Genomic DNA, 25691 nt, shown 5'->3' on the forward strand with positions numbered 1-25691 from the left:
GTTACTCTTGATAGCCAATAAATTTATTTTCTGAATTTCAACTTCGTTGCATTTTCTCTGAACTTTTATAATCTTTGTACGGTTTTTCTTCGTTTGATCAACAGGTTTTAACAATTCGCCTCGATGAATATATTACAATATTTAGTGCCACTTCGAGTCAGTTTCAAGTTTCTTACATTATTGTTATATTTTCTTCTGTTCCGTTTTTTGGTTTGAACTTGGTTCGCGTTCATCAGGTACTCTTATCAAGTAGGTGAGCGTTTCTTCGATTTATCATTTACTTATTTTTTTTTTGTATTTAAACTATGCTTAGAAATCTAAAACGAATCTGAAAAATGTCTAGTTTTGTAGTTTTTGTAATTTTCATTAGTATCGTGGATTTATCTATATCTATAATTATTTTCATCGCATGAGTAGTTTTCCTTGAAGTGTATCTAAAGTGGAACCATTCCACAACAGTTCCGCAGCGGAAACGAAGCATGCAGCGGATTATCTTATGTTCCATCGATAAACATAAGGCCAGCAAAATGGTCCGATCAGCAGACAGAAGAAGTTGCAAAGTTTTCTTTACAGCTCATAATGGGTTGACTTTGAGGCTTCTGAAAAGAACGGTAAAGGGTAGGGTGACGACGACGTATTATAGGATTGCTCCGAGGGAAGGGGCAGATTGTAATCTTTTTCCCGAACGGTTGTCGTTTTCTTCTGTAAAGTTTATACTTCACATTGGATTGGAATGGTTGGTTGGTTGGTTGGTTGTGCGGGCATTGGCCCATCCCACTTGTTGTTTGTTTCGACTGTTTTGCGCCACGATTCGGTGCAGTGATTTTGCTTTCAGGATTGAAAAGGACGAAGAGGGGGTTGCCTTGCCGTTTGTCGTGTCGTGTGTCAATTCCGGGACCGGTTTGTTTGACCTGGGTAAGTGTGGAAAGTCTGATTTGCAACTGTTTTTTTTTTTGTTCGATCCAGGTGATAACATTTATGAGTTGCAGCTGTTTTCTGCGTTGTTTGAATAGGGGTCGCAAAAAAGGGTAACTACTTCCTCGACATTTTGTACCGGTGGGAATTTGAGTTTTGTTCCGAGGTGAACAAATTTCGATCCACCGATTTCAACGAAAAACGGATTTTTATACAGCTAACCCGATTAAAGTGAATCGTGCAAACGCTTTCCATCTGAAATCGAGGTGGAAATTTGTTTCAGTGTTTGGAGATCAAAACAGCTTATTTCAAACTGTATCAATTTTTAAAGATTTAAAAAATACAAAAAAAAAGCATTTAGTCTTTCCAGTACACTTAGTGTACGAGAAAGGCGAAACACCCCCAAATGTTCAATAGTGGATGGTTTTTACTCAAATACATTTCTTAATGTGTTGTAAATACATAGTATTTTATGAACTTTCTGACACTTTCTAACATAGTGTTTCATGAACTTACTCTAGATTTCTTCAAGTGTCAAACAACCAAGTGCAATTGTTTTATTGATTGTCAAATTATATTGCAAAATTGTCGATGAAGCAGTAATATTAATGCTTATTGCAGGCACGGACGTTTGAAAAGTTATTCTGGATATGATTTTCAACAGTTTTTCATGTCAAATGTCGAATTCTTGTAATCAATAGTTGAATATGAATCATTCAAATACTTCGATTTTCAATTGTTAAGATTCATGATAAGAAACAAAAAAAAAACAAATTTGTTTAACTCGAATTGATAGGCGGGATGCTTTACTGGGCTTATTATATTATGAATAGCTCTGTAATCTCGAAAAACCAAACGGAATGCGCTCCGCTCCGATCATTAAAGCGGTCATCTTTGAAAGCATTGCGACAATTGCCCGCCTCTTTTGTCCCATTCAGCAACGTCTACAATTTTCAATTTTTAAAATAAACGAATGTCATGAAATATTTGACAATATATGATAAAATTACTAAACTTGTCTTAACTGTACCGTATACGGTATTATACTGTCAGTGTTCTCTGGATTGTAACAGGATTTTTAAGAGTGGCATACTGGCAAGCAAAAGCTTATTGCATTCGTGTAGTTATTGAAATTTGAATGAATAACTAAAGGAATGTTCCCCCAGATCCTCCATATTGAATTATTGTTAAAATACTGTATTCAAACATTACAGTTTTTTTTTCAAATTGCGCACATGCAATTTAGCAAAAGAGGAAACTATTATTTTATATTTGTTCGCCAGGTTTATAAATGCGTCTGAAGAATGTAGTACAGATATTATTAAAGTATCATTTGCTATGTCATTTCCAATGCGGTGTCTTTTTCATTTTCCTTTTTACTGTTCTTATTTTCAAATATTTTACCAAAGGTATATCGTTGTTTTTTTTTTTTAAATTCCAGAATCTAAATAAGATTTTTCCACTATTACAAATTCTGAATTAATTTTAAGATTTATCATGAAGATAATTTGAAAAACGAATTTGGCTTCGTTGAAATTGATTTAACTAATTCATTGAGTGTTTTTTATCAGTTTTAAACTTGGAGTTATTTCGTTATAGGTAATTACATGGAATTTAATTGGAACCTTTAAACCAACTGGCGTTTCTTCTTGGAATTTGATTCTTATCAACTAATCCAACTGGTAAATGGGGGTACTATCGGTAACTGTACTGATATGGTTGATACATAATAATAGTTATTTATGTAACGAGTGGCAAAAAGTTTATTTTTTCAACACGAGTCGTACATTTAAATACAAAAGGTGCTGAAAAAACGAGTTTTGCAACGAGCTCCATACACAATTTTATGCAATGATTTTTTCCATTATACCACTCATTTGAGTTGCATAATGAACATTATGCAACTATTTTTCATTATGAAACTGATTCCAGTTGCATAATGAACCGGTACGCAAAAGCGGGTCATTATAATACTGAGATAAGTAGAATACAATAGAAATTATGATACCGAATTGCATAAAAGTGTTTTTTTTTTGCAAATATGACTGATTCTAGCCATTTTCAAAAATGTTTATTCTAAAACCATTTTGTTTCTTCACAAATTTGAGTTTTAAGCCACCGAACTTTTATTTTAACATATATTCCTCTTGTCTGTGAAAGTTTTATCATTCAATAACCATGATTCAAATCAGAATTCTGAAAAAAACTTGAGAAATTTTTGAGAATTTATTACCCAACTAATTATAATTTCGAGCGTTGATTGAAAAGCTAACATTGAACCATACGTTAGAAGTGTAAATATTCATGTTCGAATCATTCCAAACTCGAATTTTAAAGTTTCTTTTGTTGATTCATTCATACATGAATGAATGAATACAATTAGAAGTTCATGCTAAATGTGTTTAACTTGTCAAATTAGTTCAATTTTTTTTTTATTAAATTCACTAGTTTACAGCATTTTTGAACTCGGTAAGCTGATGATTGTTTTTGGTGTAGAATCATGCCCTGAGTTTGAAAACGCGAAGGAAAAAAATTACAGTAGAGCGGAATTTTTTTCGACTTTCCATACAAGGTTGATGGTTTGAAATCGATTTTAGTTCTATTTTTTTCTATTTTTAAGCAAAGTCGCTCACTTCACACATCTCATTCTCCGTAATCAATGCTCCGATTGAGCTGAATTTTTTACTGTAACTCGCCCTATGATATGTCAAATAAACGTTGAGAAAGAATTTTTAAATTATTTTTTTCTTATTGAAAAAAATACATTTCTTCATATATTTTTGGAAATTATGCTAAAATTTAAGGAGATCGTCCCCAAAACTCGCCAATATCTTGAATTTCATCCATCTGACGCAAAACCTGCATTCAGATGATCGAATGGTATTATATTCAGCTTTTAATTTATGGAAAAAGATTTAAAATTGGTTGAACAAAACGCAAGATATTTGAATTTTATTAAATTTCATATTTTAAAAAGTTGTTAAACTCGATATTGAGCTAAAACTCAAAAACTGCTCTACGTTAAATTTATTGAAGCCCGGGTTCGAAATTAGCGCTAAATTATGCCTCAAAAATTTTGGTTGTTGACAGAAGTTCACGACTTTCGTTTTAATTTGTAAACTAGTGATTTCAGTCAACATTCATTTTGCTCTTTTCAGCAAATGCCTTTTTTTTCAAAATTTTTCTCTTTTTTTATGTTGAAAAAAAAAATTAAAAAAAACTATCCGAAAAAGTTCAAAACTAAAATTAAGCCATTGTTTCTTAAAAAATATTGAATATGTACCAAGGGTAAATTTTAATTGAGAAAGTCCATATCCAGAAATAACATTTGTGATGAAAAATGTGCTCAAAATTAAAGTTATTCAAATGCAAACCTTTTGATATTCTACCATAACCAGTTTTGTCAACCAAAATTCAAACAAAAGATATGATAATGAAAAAAATATATTTTAAATTTTGATTGGTTGAATGACTAAAACAAAGATTTTTTGAATAGAATCAATCGCGTTTAACGAATTCGCAAAATTTCATTTGTAGACAAAAAGTTTTAAAACAAGATGTCATCGCTCAAGAAAATGACCAATTAGCTTCTTTAGCAGTGTTCAGATAATTCCATATTCTGAATTTGCACGCCAAACTGGGCCGAAGTCCATTTTTTTATGAATTTTGGTGATTTAAAAACAATTTGAAAACACTCTTTGAAATTGATTTTGGGTATCAAAATGGAGTTCCAAAAATCCGAAAAAAAATCATAGTGGCACAGAAAAACGTGCTTTTTCGAAAAAAAATATAATAAAAATTTACATTTTTTAAATTTTAGATACCGAATTTCATCCCGGCAAAGAAGAAGAGCGTGTGAATCGTTAAGGCCCCTCGCTTTTATTTGTTTTAGATCATCATTCATTAAGTTATAAAAGTTTCTAGACGTATAAAGATTCACATATTTTAAATTTTCACATTAAAGGTGGTAGACAATCAAATTTTTCAAATTTATGGTGCACGGGAACTAATATAAAAATGTGGGTTTTGCTTTGGGCCGAGCTTTCATGAGGAAAAACCAAAAAATCTCAAAGACATTGTTATTAGGTATTAAATCTTAGTGGCTCAAAAAACGTGCTTTTTTGTTAAAATTAAAAAAAAAATCATTACATTTTTAAAAACTAATCCTGGCACGCAAGGGTAACACAGAGCGTATGAATAGTTAAGGTCGCTCGCTTTAATTTGTTTAGATAATATTACATTTAGATATAAAAGTTTCCAGAGGTATAAAGATTCACATATTTTTTTAATTTTCACATTAAATGTGGTCGACAATCAAATTTTTGAAATTTATGGTGCAAGGGAACTAATATAAAAATGTGGATTTTGTTTTGGCTGGAGCTTTCATGAAGAAAAGTCAAAAAATCTCAATGAAATTGATTATAGGTATCAAAAGAAAGTTTTACAAATCTTAAAAGATAGCGGGTAAGGAAAAGGTATTACGTAGTTTAAATAAAAAAAACAATTACATTTGAAGGACGCAATTTAGTGAATAAAGCAATTCAATCTATCATAAAAGTAAACGTATGCACAAAATATCCACTTTTTTTTGTAAACTTTAAAGTTTGATGCGGTCGATTTTATAAATTTATTCAACTTTTTTTCCTTACTTTTTAGAAGTAACATGTTTGAATGGTCAATACACGTACCTTTTTTTCAAAATAGCAGATAAAAATGTATTGTTTTTCGAAACATTTAACATTTTGATAATTTTTAAAAATTCAATACAAAATTTCAATACCGTCAACCCCCGTTGGTTTGACCTCATCTATCTAAACACTTTTTAGTGTGACCCCTCTAATCTGCACATTGTTCAAACTAAAAATGGTTCAAATGTCATTCTGCTTATGGAACGGGGTGAAACGGAACGCAGAATCAAAATAAAACAGCAAAAAGGGTTACTATCTGTGTGTGTTTTCGATGCCCACAGGGTTCCTAGAAGTTCAAATTAGAAAATGAACCCCGTTGATTTGCATGAGGTGTCGTTCAAACCAGCGGGGGTAGACGGTACAGTGCTTTGGAGGTGAACAGGAGTATTTTAAAGTTTGGCAGTTTTGTTGAAGGTTCAATTTCCATTGGTAACTTCGATTAAAGTTTTGATAGGTCTAAAATTCTAAAATGATCGTGTTTTCATTCCATCCATTATGCAACTTTATTAAGGTGAATATATAACGAAGCCACACTTCGAATTTTCAAAAGCACAAATCTGAAGAACCGAGGGTTGGTTTGCGCTGAAAAGTTGATCGATTGGTCACCACCAGCGGGTCACCAATCGATCAACTTTTCAGCGCAATCCGTCTTTTAATTCCTCAGATTTGTGCTCTTGAAAATTCGAGGTGTGGCTTCGTTATATATTCACCTTAAAATTTTGGAATTTGCAAGCTAGGAAACATGTTTAAAACAAATTACCATACATTCTACCAAATCAAATTTCAAAATATTGTGTAATTAAGTTAAAAAACATTGAAAAATAATAATCATCAGATGAGATTCAGAAGATGAAATATGTTACAATAGTTGTGTTTGGAGATTTGTGAAGCATGCATTGGCTGAAAAGATGCAATTTGCCTAACTTGGTGGAATTTCGATCGATTTCTATAAATTAATATAAAAAAAAATATATATATATAGGACCTCTGTCCAGAGTCAAATCCCTATCAAGTACAGTAGAAGTTTGGTTGATGCAAACGGTTTAACTGCAATGCTTTTTAACTGTAAGTTCAGTAAGTGCAACAAATTTGCAGTTATCGCACTGCCAATCGTCAAAATGGTACGCCATGTTAGCCCAAATGAACAGTTGGATGAAGTTCACGTCCATTTAACGTCAATTGATGGCTTGTTGATGTCTGTCTGGCGTTGCAGTTATCAAATTTCGTTCGATTAGTGAAACGCAAAAATGTTGCAGTTATCGAACGTCTACTGTATCAAGGCAACCACATGTTTTAGATTTTCTCGAAAACTGAGCCTAAAAAAAAAAACAAAATCATAGCAGCTCAGAAAAAGAAGCTCTTCAATATAACATTTCTTAAATAAGTAATCACATTCGTCGAAAAAGATTATTTGATCCAAAAAGTCCGTAAATATATACCAAAAACAAGTGAAATTCTTCACTTTTTTTGTAAGAAAACGAATGTCATGAAATCGAAAATTTAAAAATGTTTACATTGACGTTACAAACAAATTTCATCTGAAAATTTCAATTGAAATTGAAAATGTAGGGCCCAAACGAAGATACTCGATGCCCAAGGAAATCAAGGAGATTTCCTTTACGGAATGTTCCTGGATGCCGTTGATTTTATAAATTTAATCAAAAATGTTTCCTAACTTTTCCAAACTAGGTTTTTTTTTGTCTCTCAAATAGTCAATAATCTTAGATATCCTCCAAAATTGTAGATAAAAATGTAAAATTGCTCAAAACATTAGATAAACTTTGAAAATTGTGCTTTCAATTTTTATACAGTACATGGGCACCAACTATATATTTATTCTAATATATTCGCCAATTTTGATGTTTTTTCAACTTCAATACATAATTTTAATTTTATTTATTTTTTGCTGTTACATAAATCCAGATTCAAAAATTCGGAAATATATAAACACCATACCTGGCATAAATTCAAATGATCGCAGTGGAATTTCAACGCAATTTCAGAAAAAAAAATATGTTGTTAATATCAAAAAATGTTTCAAACAGATTACCGTAGTTTTGGCTAAATAAAATTTCAAAATATTATTTTCTCGAGAACAAAAAAATGATCTTCAGATGAGATTTAGTAGAAAAAACATATACCTAACACCAATTATGTTTGAAAATTTGTGAAGCATACATTGGTCGTGAAGATACAATCATGCAATGCTAAATATGGTTGCATGTAAAGCAATTTGTTTGAGTTTTTTTTCTTTTTTTTATTTTTTACTTGAGTTAATATAAATTTTAAAAATAAAGTCCTCACTCTTAGAAGGAAACAACTATCATTTATGTGAGTCTGTCCGTGTCATAGGGTCCAAAAGTCGAATTTCGGGTCTTGGTTCGAACCGAACTACAAAACATGGTCCAAAAGAACATTCACTATTTTCTATGATTGAACTGGTTGTGGTAGATTTTAAGTTTAAATTGAACTGTTTGTCGCGGTGTATTTACAGGTTTGTCTTTCATTCTTTTGTTTTAAATGTTTGTTAGTAATACTGTTGCGATCAAAATGGCATGTTTATTTCCTTTATTATTAAACTAAAACGGGATGATTTTAATTTAAGGACTCAATTTTATGAAAAATTGTCTGGGTTTATAATTTGTTCATAACGAAACAAGCGTGGGCTGCCTACTAAGTATATTGGATTTTTTGCTGTTGCTTGACCATAATTTCATAAAATTTTGTCTTGAGAAATTGTGCCCAATGTTTTGATGCTGAATTTTCATGATATTGGTCTAAATTTGTTACTGCCATTATGATAATGATGATACCGATGATGTTATATTTTTTTAATCTTCACATAAATGGAGTTGAATGATTTAAAATTTACAGAAAAAGCGAGGTAATGTTCCTGTGTTGTGAATTATAAAAATGGTAAAAAACTACTATGTCATAGTTTTAAGGATAATAAAAAAAAGAAAATGAATTGTGTAATGCGACTTAGTATTATCTGGAGTTCATGTTGGTTTCCAGAAAAAAAAAATCTAAAAAAATAGTAAACTGCTTCGAAAAAATCGGGCATTGACAGTTTGCATTTTGTTTGAAAAAGTTCGACCGAAGCTAGGCCATTTTGTTGTTATAGTGATTGTTATTTCGTTGAGTTGTTGTTGGCAGGTGTAATTTTTAAATGTAAAATATCATGTTATCTAGTCACGGTCACCATCATAATAATTCCAAAGCTTTGCTAATTCAGGCTGAAAATGTATAGTTTTTTTTCTATTATTTGATCTAGCATCATGCCAGTCTAGAAATATTTGTTGTAAAAACAAAATTAGTGGATTTTCTGTCGATTTTTTTTTTGTTTTTTTTTTTTAGTTTATATTAATTTTGGATTGTTGGCCACTGCTTCGTTTTCATTCTGAACTAGCCAACTGTTCCTTTATTACTACAGTCAGAAAGAGTGGTTTTGCGATTGAAAATATTTTGACAATCATTAAAAGTCAGATTTTTTGAAGTTTTATTTTTTTGATTTTTGTAAGTTCTATCGAATAGGTATCTTTGGAAAACCAATCATGGAAATACCACAAAGAGATTTGTCGCTGTTTTCGGCAATGTATGGCCTTAAGAGTTAAAGTCTTACAGGCCTTTCATAATTTATCAGAATTATTGGGAGAAGTAATAATGGAGGTCACGTATGCATTTTATGAAAAAAAAAAAACATAGGAATTCGCCTGATGTTTTTGCTTCCGTAGACAAGATGATTTTGGTAGAAAAATCAGCAGCGTATTCGTTGCCGGCTAATTGAGGACTTACATTTTTGTCAGAGAAACTGAAATTTGGTGAACTTTTGGAACACATTGGGCCAAAAGTAATCGCACTTTTGATTGGCAGTCTTATAGGGAGGTATTTTTTATATTTCTTTTTTTCACGTGGGTAATAGTAAAAATTAAAAAAAAAAACAATTCAATATTTTACAACGTGGTGCTTAGTTTTTGTTTTAAATAAATCTGTAAGTTGTATGCGATGCAAATTTTGGATGGCTGTCGTTAAAAATGTACAAAAAAGAATTAAAAAGAATAAATCGTGTACAAGCCGTATGGATGCCACTATATCAAAGCAAGGAGAAATCTGTTTTTTTTTTTACTTGAAGAAAGCTTGTTTTACGTATATTGAAACTGATGTTGTATAGGATGGATTGACATAGTAATGACAGGCTGATACCTTATAACTATCCCTTGGTTTTGATATCTTAAATGTGAAGAATTGTGATTTGCATTTATAACGATATATTTGTACCTTGATATAAATTTCCACTTGACAAGTTTGGGTTTTGAAATTTTTCAAAAATTGGAAAATTTTTAAAATCACTGGGAAATTTGCAAAAAATAATTTCGCCTGTTTTGCTGATTTGTCTGTGATTTGAGATTAAAGATATGGTTTCGACTTTGCAATCTTGTTTTAACGCAACTAAATGTTTGAATTTATCCTACGTTTCGAAACCGGACTCGACGTCTTCTTCAGGGAATAAAGTGTGATTTTTCCTCTGTATTTAGGGATATTTGTTCTGTTACGGTCAGTATTGGGTTTTGGTCGATACATATCATACGATTGGTCAATATTTTAAAATAGAAATTTATGGTTTAGTGACTTTGCATTCTGTTCACTCTGTTTTCGGGAACTACTGAAGCATAAGCTCTTATCGTGGACAATCGTACATCGATTATGCAAGTGCGATCAAGCAGTGCGATGAGTGCCATGTTATCAAGATGAATGTAAATGTCCCATCATTACGAGCTGCCAGTGGCGTAGCCAGAAATTGTCTTTGGGAGGGGTTTTCAGCGGTCAATGATACCTTTTTTGATTTGACACTTACATTTTGTAAACAGTAAGGAGTAATTGTATTCGTAGTTTGAAAATAGCGGCGCAGCCGAAAATTTTTTTCGTTGCAAAGCGCTTTATACTGAATATTTGTTCCACAAAATTTGGCTCGGGGGGGGGGGGGTTTAACCCTAAAACCCCCCCGTGGCTACGCCAGTGCGAGCTGCCCAGTGCTCATATTATGTTGTCTTGAGTTCGGATATTATTAAAACTTTAAAGTTATTATTTTTGAATGCTTTCCGTTCTTTGAAGATTATAAAAAAAATGGATTTTGAACTTTTTTAAATGCAGATTCAGAATTATTGTTCTAAAACCGTTCAGGAAGTATAATTTAGGTCCATTATATGGTTTAAGGTAATTAAATATGCTTGCGTTGTTTGCTAGAAAAACTTTCAAGAAGGGCAGAACTTTATAGAATATTATAAAACTTGTAACATATTTTAAGGCAGAATTGTTTTTTGAAATTGATGAATTTATGAATGAGCTTAATTTATGTACCCAAGACGGATTTAAAAATCTTTTTGACGTTTCAGATCTAAACATGGAAGTTATTGTAAAAGTTTAGATTAATATGAAACTATTTTTATTTCGAAACTATAAAATACCATGATTTAAATGATTTGAAGCTTTTCGGTTTTCTTTTCACTGATCCTTTAGGGATGCTGTCTTTAAAGTTTATGTTCAAGAAAACAATCATTGGGACGTTATACTTTTAGTTTCGCTTATAAAGGTTTTTTGTTTGTTGTTGTTTTTCCAGATTCGTCTTAGTTTTCTAAGATTATTTGTTTTTTTTCGAACTGTTATATTTTGTTATGCTATTTCCGTATTCATCTATAGAGTTTGTTTGTGTTATTTGTACTTCATTGTTTGTTTGAACTTTTATTTTATTTCAATAATATATGTATAAGTTTCATTCTTAGTTGGGTAAATCGTGTATAAGGAACAACCTATGTTTTTTTCATTTCTATCTACGGTATAAGCGCGTTACTTTTCTATAACATTTCGTTGGTTTAATCTCTACTCTAATCGGATTTCAATTTGTTGCACTGAGATGCTGCGCCAATTGAAAAACATTCAAATCAAGAAGTTACGTAACGCTAGGTCTGTCCTCATCTAACCGGACAGTGTTGACAATGTTCTGCCGGAAATACCCATCTACGATCGCTGTTTGCGCTGTCGCCATTTTGTTTTTTGTCTAACGCTAAAGAAAAAAAGCAATGCAAATAAGCTACTGTGCACTCTAAAAACGAGTGATTCATGTCAATTGACAAACTTATAATTGTTAAAAAAAGATAAAGAGCGTCTTAAATCAGTTCCTTAAGAATAAAATATTGAGTGATGCGTCAATTAGTTCAACCGTGATAAATTTCACCATTTCTTTCGAAATCGTAAAACGAAAAAATGTGTGAGTGTGTGTATGTGTGCTCGAAAAAAATCAACAATTTTTTGCTTAAACCGGTTTGCGCCAAAAGGTCACAATTTTGACAGGAGCTATTGTAGTTTTATGAGTGTGGATGTTCGCGTTTGGTCAGTTCGTTTAGGTTAACTAGTACCTAAGGTAGTAAGGCATTAAGAAAACACTCGTTAACACAAGAGAAAAGAAAGCAATCTTTCTAGAAAACACTAAAATTTAAAGCTTCGGTTGAATTAAATATTGTACGCACCTCTTTGTTTTTTTCTCAAAGTAGTTTTTTTGTCGATCCAAAGGTCGCGTATCGCGTTTTTGTTTAGCGCGTTCTTCGCGTTCGATCCAAAACTTGGCCGCTTGGTTGTGTATTTTTTTTTCGATTGGATTGTTTTGTTTTGCTTGTATGTGGAATTCATTACTGTCAAACGAGTTCTCAGCTAGAAAGTTTGGTGGTTGTTTGGTCGACGAAACAATTTGACAAATTTCAGACAATTTTGACAGATAATGCATGAGCGGCGAAAAAACGAAAATCATAACCATCTTTGAGTTACTCATGCAGAACTGTCAAAATGACATGACAGCTGTCAAACAATGTAAGGGAGTCAGCTGGTTTTGTTTTTGTTTTCGATGACAAACGCCGAGGGGTCCACCGCACGCGCTTTTTTGCGTTCCACGTGGTCGAAAAAGTGATCAATTTTCGTTGGAGCCAAATCGGAAACATTTTCCCTCACAAGATGCGCCATGGCTGTCGCCCGTCGCGCCCTCTGTTCCGCATGGTTCCCAGTTCATAGTTTTTTTTCCTCCATGTTCGAGAAAAGCCTGAAGAAGGGGATTTGTTTTGAATTTATGCTCTGGATTCGGAACGAGTTTTTGCCGTGTGCGTGTTGTGCAGTCTTCCTGCAGTGGGGGGTCTTACCGGATTTTGATTCAAACTTCTTATGAATGATGGTAGATTGGGGTTTCCCGTTTCCTCGGCTTGTTCATGTCTTGCGAAACAAGAACCACACGAAGAAGCCAAGACGGGGCGACAGTCAGTAGTGAGACGAAGATGTGAGGGCGTCCGCAATAACTTTTCTCATGCGCCTGATTATGCCTGGACGAGTTTTCAGAAGATGGGTGTACGAAAACTTAAAATATGCAAATTCAGTTTAGTAAGCAAAATATGTTGTTTCTTTTGAAGTCTTTCATGTGTTTTCGATTCTCGGTGGTTTGATGTGTGGAACGCGGTGTAGCGAGGGGCAGGACCGTGTTTTTGCTGGACCAAAAGTTGGACGGATTTCGATGCCAGTCTGGTCGATGATTAGTGACGTCTCCTTTGAATTTGGAACGATTTGTTTTTTTATTTTTATTTTGGTTTCGGTTGAGATTTTGAGGCGACAGGGTTGCCAGTTTATGGCAAAGCATTTAAATTTGGGATTTGAACCTAAAACCGTTGCACTTCAAAGTTCGTGTCGTTGGTTGGGGATGCTGTGACGTGCGACCTGTTTTTGAATTTCAGTTCAGTGGACGAACCAAAACAAAGCAAGCCAAATACGCGTTTGCGATAATGGGCGAATAATGTGAGGAATTTTCGGTAGGTGGCGCATCCGCTCGCTAGATGGTTCCTCTTAATTAGGTCCGTGTTTTTGAGCGGTAACTAAACATGGTTGGCTTGTTTTCAGAGGACAAACTTTCCGAAAGATGGATCAAATGAAGGGGAGAAGCACCACTGCAGCAAGCACGATGCAGCTTCTTCCTCTGTCAAAGAAAAACGAGAAAACTTTTTGAATTTATTAACTCTCGGTTGCCGGTAGTCGTTTGTTGATGTACTTAAAAATTTGTGCCGGAAATAAAGCAAGGGATGCGCTCGCCATTGCCCAGAAAGAGAGTGAGAGGGAGAGATAGGGCGTGTAGAAAATATAAATTTAAGTCAATTACCAAGATGTGACGAGAGAAATGGAGACGACAAATGGGGGACACGAACTTTGAAGAAAGTTGCAGATGATGAATTTTAAAGTAAAAACACTTGGACTTTCGTTTTGATGTGTATTGCTCCCGTACCGGTGTCGTGCTGGGCGCCGGGGCATGCTTTTTGAACCGAGAAATGGCAGTCGTTCACTCTGAGTGACTTGAAACGATGATGCTTCCGGTAAATGGGAAATAATTTGCAGAAAGGAAATTTAGCTGATGAGACTTTCGCTTCGGAACCGGCCGAATATCATCAAGGAAATGTGTCCGCTTCCCAGCCTTCTGAGGTTTCACCGGAGCCGCCTACCCAGTTCGAGAAGAAAGATAGATGTTAATTAACGAAATAGTTTAAATTAATAGTGCAAATTTGATTAGATGCCGATATAGTTCCTAGCCGAAGAGAAAGACTGCTTCAATTTTCGAAAAGAAAAATTGATTTTCTACTTGTTTCGTCAGTTGGTGTCAAAGCAGAGCTGAATCATGGATTTTGAACAATGCAACAATTTGGTTGCAGTTTTTGGCGTACCCTTTCGAAAGGTGTCATTCCCCTGCGAGCTGTCACCTGATGGCTGCCAATCAGAGTGTATTGATTTGTTTGTTTTCACTTGTCTTGGTCCTACATTTGGTAGGAAATTTTCATCACGGAGGTGTTCAGATTCAAAATTGGAGCAAACATGAACTTGGCTGCCGCTAACCCCGGATCGAGCTCAGCTGAGGAAATGACAACCCTGCCAATTGGGTTGTCAAATTTGGATTAACCGGGTTGCCAGTTTTATAAATATTGTTTTTGAATCTCGTCACTGTTTCGCAATTTCGGTTGTTCTGGTATATTGGATTGAATTTGAAAGGGTGTATCTCTTTCACTGTAACAAAACTCGTCTTGCTTGCCAGAATGTCTTATTTTAAAGCCCGATCTGTGTAATTTGTTTCGTTTAGATGCTACCGCCTAAATGTGTTTTCTCCAGAAAAATAATTAAGACACAAGGGGACGTTTAGAACGACGACGAAAGCAGCGACGAGAACGACGTTCAAAGGCTATAAATTTCGAAGACGCACCCTGGATTACCGCGCTGCCATGAGGGTCGATTCACGTTCAGTCGAGCGTTGAATTTTGGCGAGCACGTGCTCGGTTATCTTTCGCCATTCGGTTTTCGCTTGTGTTTGTGTCAGAAATGTGAATGTTGTCCGAACAGAAGCCGCATTGCTTTGCTCTCGCATAAGGTTTTGCTTCGATTCAGCCTGCTTTGATGGTTTTTGTCTTGAAGATTAAGAATGGACGAAAAAGCAATTTTGCTGCCGTTAATCGAGAATAATAACAACACAGCCAATAGATTTCTGTTTTATGATGGGTCTATTATTTTGGAATTTCGTTAGTATTTTGATCAGTCTCACACCCTCCGTTTCGAAACTATTCGGCACCACAACCCCAACCCAGGAATTAATAATTCATTTGATCGAAATTAAACGTCTTGCCAGAAACTCAGAACCCAAAATATTATTGCTTCTTTTGGTTTTGAATTTTGCTGCTCTGTTTTGAATTATGAAAGGGTTCGATTGAATATTACATTTTCGCGGTTTTGCAAAAGGAATTTTTGGCTTTGGACTAATTAGTTTCCAATCGGTATCCTGTTTTGCTTGCGGAGAGGTTCCTTCTTAGGTCAAACTGCGAACAAAATGAATTTTTATACAAATTTCGAAGGTTATCCGATGGGAATGAGTTCAATCATAGCTAACCCTTTGAAAAGAACCCTTTCCATCGAATTGATCGCCGATCGGAATCAACACTTTGTGCAGCTACCGTCGAGTAACCCCTCGTTTCAATTTTCTGCTAATGTTTTGAATTTTGTTTCGGTTTTTGACTCAAAATTTGTCGTTCTTTTCCGCTTCGGAAGAGAAGAAATTTTGATGATTTTGTTTGTTTGGCTTTCATTTGACTGACCCCAGAAGACGCCACTGTTTCATTTTTAACTCACAAAAGTCCTAACTTGTTCACTGAACCCTTCCGTTTTTTTTATCTTTCAACGAATCAAACCTATCACCAACTATTCGGCACGCCCCTCGTTTGACAGCTGTTTCCCAGTCCAAAAGTCATAATTATCACGAATCGCGTTGATTTTCCCGCTTCATCTTTCGAACCGTTATTCATTTCAATCCAACCTTGCTGTTTGAAAATACAAAAAATAAACGAATGAAAATATGCATTAATTGTAGTTGATTCCAATTCCGAAGCCTACCGGTTAATGGATTTCGGGATTTCCTTGCGATCGATCGGTTATTTTTTCGTATCTAAGTTTTGGGTCATTTGAGAGAGAAATACAATAAACAAACCGAAACTAGGAAATTCGGGGAAAAATCCCCATTCGTGTGCGGTTAACTGCCCAACAGAAGAATTTATGTAGTAACTTGGTAAAATAATTATGATTTGTTTGTTTCAGTGTGTTAGGTGTAGATTTGTTTACTATAAGTAACATGTGGTAATGTGTGGCAAAATTATTGAATTCGTGTCTGATTTATTTTTGTGCCTTTGGAACGTGGCGTTCCATTTTTTGTTTATCGTTGTTCTTTTCAACGTTCCAGAATGTGTTTATTACAGAAATTATTACCATTATTTGCGACTTGTTTAGAGCCTATTTCAAAATATAGAATCTTTTTGTGTAACAATCTCAATGAGTTAACAATAAATTTTCGCTTAAAGTTTTGTTTTGGACTTATTCCAATAATCCAGTATCACTTTTTCTTCGAGTTTTGGATTTGTGTTTTGTATTTGCTAAACGTTAGAAAGCAACAAATTGTCATTTACTATTTTTGTCTTGATTGGATGCAATTTGGTTTTGGAAAAGTAAATTTAACTATTGCTGCGTGGTTTCACTTTGAGTGAGCAGCTTTTTTTTCTTTTGGTTTCGTTTGACGTGTTTTCAAAGTATTTCGATTAAAGATATGTTTGTCACGCAAATGTGTAAATAAATGTTTTTCAGTTTTCAACAAATATGATGTGTAAACATTTCGGCTAAATAGTAGTTTTACTTTTCTTTTTCCTAAAATTTTCCTATGAACAACTGGATCAGTTTTCAGTTTTCAACTAAACAATCCTCATCACGGGGTTTCACGCCAAATCGGTTACCCGAAATTGGTTCTTTTGGTTTTAACGACAATGAAAATAATTTCTGTCATAAAGAGCTTGCATCATTTAGTTTGTGCGTATTGTCAACATTGTTTTTGGTTATTAATTTTCTCTATGATTTTTTGACAGTATTCCGGGTAATGTCCCATTAGCCGAGATTGATAATTTGTCTCCAAAGCTTGCTTAGTAGGTTTGAATCCAATAACTTTGTTCTTCCTGTTAATAAATTATTCGTATGTTTCTGTTAATAAACAATAAACAAAACATTCCAGTTATTGTTTACTATTGCCTTAAGTTTGACATGTTGTTTATGTTTTCTGTGCATTGAGTTGAAAAAAGATTCGGTTTGTCAAAACGGAATCCTAATTAAGAGAACTATCATTATCCTAGCTATTGTTTGGTTGTGGTGTGACTAATAAAAAAAAGTTAAATCTAAGCTCAAGTTAAAGAAACCTATAACCTATAGTCAAAAACTTAGGACTAAATACTTATCGCAAAAGTAGAACGAAAATTGGAGCGATGCATACGTTTGACGTTTATTGTTTACTGTTGTTTGTTGTACTGTTTTTGTTTTTGCTTTGCCTGCCATAAATTGGTTTGTAATCTGAACCAAATCAAAAACAAAGTGTAATTACTCTGCGTTCGGATTTGATTCTCTATGGTTGCAACATTCGGAAAGTATACTTCTCTGAAAGCTTCCGCTCGATGGGAAAGCTTTGATTGGTCCTCCTGTTGCCTCCTCCTGGATGTCTCTTCCTTGGTGACACGATGGCGTCGGTGACGACGCCGACAACGACGACGACGACACAAAACAAACGACCCGTCGTCTTCCACACAGTTTCTTTCGCGACGATAAACTTCCATTTCACTTTGGTTTGTTGTTTTTTGTTTCCTTTTGCTGGCCTCGTGGTTGGTTTTGGATTGTTCGCTTTACGTTCGGGACGGAATTTGTTCTCTATCGCTGATGCTTGCTCGGGAGAAGTTTGAATGTCTCTGGTACATAACCTCGAACCGAAACGTCGGGTAGCAGCGTTACGCTTCCCCTCTTTTTTGATGCAGAATTTCGCTCTCTGTCTGCCGAAAGACAACTTCCCCTCGATTATGTTTTTGAACTTGAACCGGTTCCCCCTCTGGCGGAGATGTGTGTTATTTACGAAATGCTTCGTTTGGTTGTGAGTGAGCTTCTGTTTTTGCTAGTAAATAGAAGTCTTCGCACGACTGTATTGGCAGCGCCGGCTGTTTTTGCTTGTGTGTGCGCCAGGGCACGTGGTCGCGCGTAGCGTTACCGTGCGTTACGACGAGCGTGGGAATGCTGCGAAGACAAGATGGCGTATCAATATTTTATTCTTTCGCATCTACGCTAATCAGTGTGGTGAGCTGTGAGCTCTTTCTTAAAAACAAAGTGTCTAATTCCTAACAAAAAACGGCGGCAGCGAGGGCGATCGTCCCGGAGGGGTTCCCCCATCCGGACGGTGGCTGTGTATTTACGGCAAACATTCCGTGCAGTCGATCTGAATGTTTTCCATTGAGTGCTTTCGGAATGGAATTTTGCTTGCTGTATGTGTCAGGTGACTGAAACAAATGTCACTAAACATTGTAATCATCATTCGTGGTAGGTCGGTTGTGATGAATTATTGATTGAACCATTCTCATTTTAGGTTATTTCAAGTTGCATCCAGTGTCTATGGTGACTTTTCCCTGAGGTGAAGCGTTCCTTTGGAGATAAACAGTGACGGTGGTAGGGCTGGAAGTATATGTCGCCATACTGGAGCTGTTTCGTTGCGACGAGTTCGTTCAAATCCCTCTGTCTGTGGAGAAGAGAAATAAAACAAATATTAGTACAAATATACTTATTGTATTTTATGACATGTGGTAGAGATACAATAAAATTAAAACTTTAAAACTTTCCAAGTTTTATTATTTAATTTTGTTTATGTGTATTTTAGCTTAAAGCACAGAGAAACAGACGTCACACTCTCATCGCTTCCCATCGATCACCTTTTTAACGGTTAATTCAAATAGCCAGTAGTAGCACAGAGAACAGACGTCTATCTTCGCTTTTTGCTTTGTGTAAAACTTTGTAACGGTCATATTAGAGTAAGTGGTTATGCTCCCGTTGCGTGGCGCTAGCGTCCCATCACTTATATTGTTGTGTTGTCATTTTTGTTTCCAGTGCTCGCCGTTTTCGGCCGTTTGGCGCTCGTGTCGCTTTGTGGGCTAGTGTATTTTAACGATGAACACTGCCATCGCGGGGTCAAATCGACTTTATATGTGGGGCAGTCTCCGTTGGTGGCGTTGAGGTACACTCAAATCCTTTACACACGATTGCGACGTATTTTTGTTCGAGCTTAAATGTCTGTTCTCTGTGGTAGTAGGTCGATTGACCACTAGCGGCGCAGGTATCGTTTTTGCTCCTGTTTGACGTTTGCTCACTACCGCCATCTAGTGGCGGCCCGGTCAAACATAGTACATTAAGCATTTGGCGATTAAGTTTTCGTGACGATGTTTTTTAATGAAATTCGTTCTAAGTGTTACGTCTGTTTCTCTGTGCTTAAAGCTTATTTTACACTTACTTTTAAAGGGACAGTAAGAATAAAAGCATAATGAATATGGTAGTCAAACAATTGGTAACAATGAATGTGCATCTAGAAACAGGATGTTGATCACGGCCAAGCAGTGGAACCACTAACATTGAATGTGGTTAAGTTTTAAGAAGACCCTTAAGAAGTTGAAAAACAACTAGGCTTCTGGGAAGAGCGAGATTCCAGTCGAACTTCTTACATGTGGGAGCGAGCAGCTACACCATTCAATCCTCCAGATTCTTAAAAAAGTTTAAGGAAGATGAAAAGCTAGCTGGATGGATGACCTCATATATCCAAGAAAGGCCTCAGATTAGAGTGTGCTTATTACAGAAAAAATATCCCTTTTAAATCTGACGTACCACAGTATTGTCGCGTGTCCTGTTTAACAGACTGATACCTCTTGAGAAGTCCTTTGTCGGCGTATACCAGGCGGATTCCCTCCGGAAGAACCAATACAAGTGTCGGGAATACATCTTGAAGATTCATGATATATTTTGTTCTAAATGTTACATCTGTTTCTCTGTGGTATATTGATCGATATAGAATTAGCGCATGATTCATAAAAAAAGCGTTGTTAGATAATTTCAGAGCATACGTGTCTTCACAGACGAAGTGTCTACCTTGTTTATGATCTTGGATGGACTGCATCAGAACGATGCTCTTTCAAATTCACGGATCTAGATAGCACTCGAAGGAGCAATTACTTAGGGAGTCCGGTGTGCAGAAAATTGTATTTTAGGGCCGATTTATTTACTCTGGCTTAAGCGTTAGACCAGGTTTAAGGACAGACTTGTTAGAATCCCAAAATGGCCGCTACAATGGTGGACTTTGGCACCTTCTCACGATTTCGAGCGCACAATCTCTTCGTAAACAAAACCAGCGCATCTGATGTTCTTATTTAAGCTTATTATAAGTGAGCAAGAACAGAATAATAAAATGCACTGTTGTTTGAAGCTTGCTTCTTGAGACTTAAGTTTTGTGCATCTGATCACAGAGAACAGACATTTAAGCTCGAACAAAAATACGTCGAAATCGTGTGTAAAGGATTTAAGTGTACCTCAACGCCGCCAACGGAAACTGCCCCACATAAAAAGTCGATTTGAGCCCAAGATGGCAGTGTTCAACGTTAAAATACACTAGCCCACAAAGCGACACGAGCGCCAAACGGCCAAAAACGGCGAGCACAGGAAACAAAAATGACAACACAACAATGTAAGTGATGGTACGCTGGCGCCACCCAACGGGGACATAACCACATACTCTGATATGACCCTTACAAAGTTTTACACAAGGCAAAATGCAAAGATAGACGTCTGTTCTCTGTGATCTGATGTTCTAACGCACAATTGAAACGGATTTCAAGACGTTTGTCCTTAGTTGTATGGGTAAGCATGGTTTACCGATTAAGCCGAGGAGAAGAAATCAGCCCTTAATCAAACGTTCGGACCTGCCCCTCAGCTTTGCTCTTATTGGAATCGATCGCAGAGTAGGAGAGGAAGCTTACTCCCTCTGAAGAGGGAAACAGTGAGGAGGCTTAACGATTGTGTTAACCCATTTCCGCCCAGTGATCTATTTATAGATCAGATGCCTCGAACGCCCAGTGATCTACTTATAGATCAGTAACTTATGCGATAACTGCGGAGAAATGAAGCATTTTGGAAGACTGGTGTCTTCAGCAAAGTTGTTGAGAAGATCAAGGACTCTTCGATAGTACGTAATTTAGTACGTATTCGCTCCAGTAGGTGGCACTAGTGATCACGAAACATTGTGCTTTGACAGGTGTTTCGTCAACAGCCATTGCCAATACTGTCGCCTTCGTATATTGAGAATCAAACTACATAGAAAAAAATTATATTCAGCAAAGTTGATCAGGACATCAAGAGCTATCCGATAGTGAACTAGTTGGTTCTAGGTTTATCCGCTAGGTGGCGCTAGTGAGTCCTAAAAAATTTGAACCTCTGTATCTCGAGAATCCGACTACATAGAAGAATTTCGTCTTCGGCAAGGTTGATCAGGACATCAATAGCTATCCGATAGTGAACTAGTTCGTTCTAGGTTTATTCGTTAGATGGCGCTAGTGAGCTCTAAAAACATAAACCTCTTTATCTCGAGAATCTGACTACATAGAAGAATTCTGTCTTCGGCAAAGTTAATCAGAACATCAACAGCAATCCGATAGTGAACTAGTTGATTGTAGGTTTGTCCGCTAGGTGGCGTTAGTGAGTCCCAACAAATTTAAACCTCTGTATCTTGAGAATCCGACTACATAGAGGAATTTCGTCTTCAGCTAGGTTGATCAGGACATCAATAGCTATCCGATAGTGAACTAGTTGGCTCCAGATTTATCCGTTAGGTGGCGCTAGTGAGTCCTAAAAAAATTAAATCTCTGTATCTCGAGAATCCGATCACATAGAAGAATTTTGTCTTCGGCAAGGTTGATCAGGACATCAAAAGCTATCCGATAGTGAGCTAGTTCGTTCTAGGTTTATCCGTTAGGTGGCGCAAGTGAGTCCTTAAAAATTTAAACCTCTTTATCTCGAGAATCCGACTACATAGAAGAATTTAGTCTTCGGCAAGGTTGATCAGGACATCAATAGCTATCCGATAGTGAACTAGTTCATTCTAGGTTTATCCGTTAGATGGCGCTAGTGAGTCCTAAAAAAATTAAATCTCTGTATCTCGAGAATCCGATCACATAGAAGAATTTCGTCTTCGGCAAGGTTGATTAGGACATCCATAGCTATCCGATAGTGAGCTAGTTCATTCTAGGTTTATCCGTTAGGTGGCGCTAGTGAGTCCTTAAAAATTTAAACCTCTATATTTCGAGAATCCCACTACATAGAAGAATTTTGTCTTCGGCAAGGTTGATCAGGACATCAATAGCTATCCGATAGTGAACTAGTTGGTTCTAGATTTATCCGTTAGGTGGCGCAAGTGAGTCCTAAAAAATTTAAATCTCTGTATCGCGAGAATCCGATCACATAGAAGAATTTCGTCTTCGGCAAGTATGATCAGGACATCAATAGCTATCCGATAGTGAACTAGTTGGTTCTAGATTTATCCATTAGGTGGCGCAAGTGAGTCCTAAAAAAATTAAACCTCTGTATCTCGAGAATCCGACTACATAGAAGAATTTCGTCTTCAACAGCTGATCAACAGAAACATTTTGTCTTCGGCAAAGTTGATCAGGACATCAATAGCTCTCCGATAGTGAACTAGTTCGTTCTAGGTTTATCCGTGAGGTGGCGCTAGTGAGTCCTAAAAAATTAAATCTCTGTATCTTGAGAATCCGACTACATAGAAGATTTCGTCTCCAGCAAGGTTTATCAGGACATCAATATCTATCCGATAGTGAACTAGTTCGTTCTAGGTTAATCCGTTAGATGGCGCTAGTGAGTCCTTAAAAATTTAAACCTCTATATCTCGAGAATCCGACTCCATAGAAGAATTTTGTCTTCGGCAAGGTTGATCAGGACATCAATAGCTATCCGATAGTGAGCTAGTTCTTTCTGGGTTTAACCGTTAGGTGGCGCTAGTGAATCCAAAAAAATTAAGCCTCTGTATCTCGGAAATCCGATTACATAGAAAAATTCTGTCTTCGGCAATCTCGATCAGGACATCAACAGCTATCCGATAGTGAACTAGTTGATTGTAGGTTTGTCCGCTAGGTAGTGCAAGTGGGCTCTAAAAATTCTGAATTTCTGTATCTCGAGAATCAGACTACATAGAAGAATTTCGCCTTCGGCAAAGTTGATCAGGACATCAAGAGCTACTCGATAGCGCACTAGTTGGTTCAAGGTTTATCTGCTAGATGGCGTTAGTGAGCCCTAAAGATTCCAGACATCTGTATCTCGTGAATCAGACTACATTGAAAAATATCGTCTTCGGCAATGTCGATCAGGACATCATGAGCTATCCGATACTGAACTAGTTGGTTCCAGGTTTATCCACTAGGTGGCACTAGCGAGTCATTGAAATTCTTAACTTCTGTATCTCAACAACCAGACTACAGAGACAATTTTTGTCTTCGGCAAAGTTGATCAGGAAATCCAGAGCTATCCGATAGGTTGGTTGGTTGTAGGTTTGTCCGCGCAAGGTGGCGCAAGAAGGGGTTTTAAAAACTCTGAACAAATATTGATAAAGTCGTTTTTACGATGAAATAGAACTGCATGGCTACTGATTGATAACAAAATCAGCTAGGTATCAAACAGCCGTCTCATTTCACTAAATATAATATTGAACAAAATATAGTACAGTATAATTAGTTATCAACTTGAACTAATGATAACGTAATTTTCGATAATGTGCTATGTTCTATCAATTTGTTATCTTTACTCAGGTTCATTGTGACTCTCAACTCAAAGACATTCGTTTGGGTCGAACGTGCCCCTAGAGCCGACCTACTGATTCGGCTTCATGCAAAATAGGTGTAGATAGATAAATTGAACGTAATTTGATCATTTAGCGCCTAGCAATTTGGTTAGAGGCCAGAAGACTTGCATGCCCAATGGTCTATATTCACAGATCAGTAAGTTTTGCTAATACCGTGGAAAATGAAGCATGTTGCACCGTCCTCCATTCTCCTCTCTTTTTCGTGCTCGTTCAGGAGAGTTATTATCCGATGATGAATGGGTTGGTTTATGTTGTTCAATGATTCATAGAAATTTTGAATTTGTGTATCTCGAGAATAGAACTACCTAAAGGACTCTGGTCCATATAATTACAGCTGTAAATCAGTTGATCCGTAAAATACGATCACGCATCATCAGTGGAAATCGTTTCCACTGTGAGCTTCGGAAGAAAATGAGATAGATGAGAATGAGATGTTGATTCATTTCATTCATTTATTTAGTATAACAACAAGTTCAAGATAAAACTACGCAGTTTTGCACACCTTCCATCGTTGCTTTTAAATATCAGCCTAGTCAGCTTCCTAGGAAAGCCGTTTTGGTCTATGATTTTCATAGCTCTGTGGTGGTGTGTGGCGGCAGAGCAACGTGCTCGCAAAGTCAGAAGGTTATGGTGGGCAGGATATACTACTAGAATGCCGAATATCAACCCATTATATAGAGAAATTATTAGAATGATGCATATTGAAATGCCCAAAAACTGTTGAAAACTATCCATTGATAAGCTACAAGCAGATTATTTCACTGTTGAAAATGCTTTGACATCCATGTGCACAACAGAACATGTGCTCGATGAACAAATTGAGATTTGAAATTATGAAAAGAAATCCACGTACTCCGGTGAGACTCGAACTCACGACTCCCAATTCGCTAGACGGGCGCTTCTATTCCTTCAAGCTACGGAGTTACTCAACTATCTCCGTCGCCAGCAGGCCTAGAACTGAACTCGATTCCACAATCGCACATGGTTATCTTCTTTTCACAATCCAAACCCCCTTCGGATGGGATTAGATGAACATCTAACACATTTGTCTGTTGTGCACATGTATGTCAAAGCGGGAGAGGAAGTTATTTTTAATTGTCGAGAGCTTCGGGCACTGCCTTCCAATCACTTATTGGTATGGCAATTAGTGTGCAGTCGGACTCTCGACGGGTCGGTTCTCGGCCGACCGAATACGGTAAGGGTGACCGCAGCACCTTACAAATGTCAATTTCTTGATTTTGCTTTGGCTGAGTTCAGTTCTAGTCCTGCTGGCGACGGAGATAGTTGAGTGACTCCGTAGCTTGAAGGAATAGAAGCGCCCGTCTAGCGAATTGGGAGTCGTGAGTTCGAGTCTCACCGGAGTACGTGGATTTCTTTTCATAAATTCAAATCTCAATTTGTTCATCGAGCACATGTTCTGTTGTGCACATGGATGTCAAAGCATTTTCAACAGTGTAATTTCCCACATGGCTTGGTCAGCCAAAGCAAAATCAAGAAATTGACAGATTATTTCAGTTATTACTAATGTAATCCATTTCTGGAACATTTCAAACTGTAACTTTTTTTTATTAATAGAATATCAACTATGATCAGTCATCTAAAACAGATTTACATAGCTCATAGAAATAAGGTAGCTGCGCAAAAAAATTAAAAAAAAATTTGTTTTTTCAACGTTTCACGTGCATATGCCCCACTGTGTATTAAAACGAAAATTTCACCGTAGATTTCCGTTTAAATGACTGCAATAACTTTCTTTTATGAGGTTGAGGTACTCCAGA

The 25691-nt window shown here is 36.2% G+C and overlaps 2 long non-coding RNA genes across 2 annotated transcripts in view; one reads left to right on the forward strand and one right to left on the reverse strand.

Moving 5' to 3' along the window:
• On the forward strand, window positions 1–18845 carry LOC109425538 (uncharacterized). The gene is made up of 2 exons (XR_002133830.3): window positions 1–18535; window positions 18598–18845. It is a non-coding gene; the product is annotated as an uncharacterized LOC109425538 (long non-coding RNA).
• LOC115259841 (uncharacterized) overlaps window positions 13202–25691 on the reverse strand; it is a 25134-nt gene continuing 12644 nt past the window's right edge. Inside the window, exon 2 of the long non-coding RNA XR_003894309.2 lies at window positions 13202–18747. This is a non-coding gene — a long non-coding RNA (uncharacterized LOC115259841). The remainder of the gene's footprint in view (window positions 18748–25691) is intronic.

Source organism: Aedes albopictus, chromosome 1 (genome assembly GCF_035046485.1).
Source record: "Aedes albopictus strain Foshan chromosome 1, AalbF5, whole genome shotgun sequence".
NCBI lineage: Eukaryota > Metazoa > Arthropoda > Insecta > Diptera > Culicidae > Aedes > Aedes albopictus.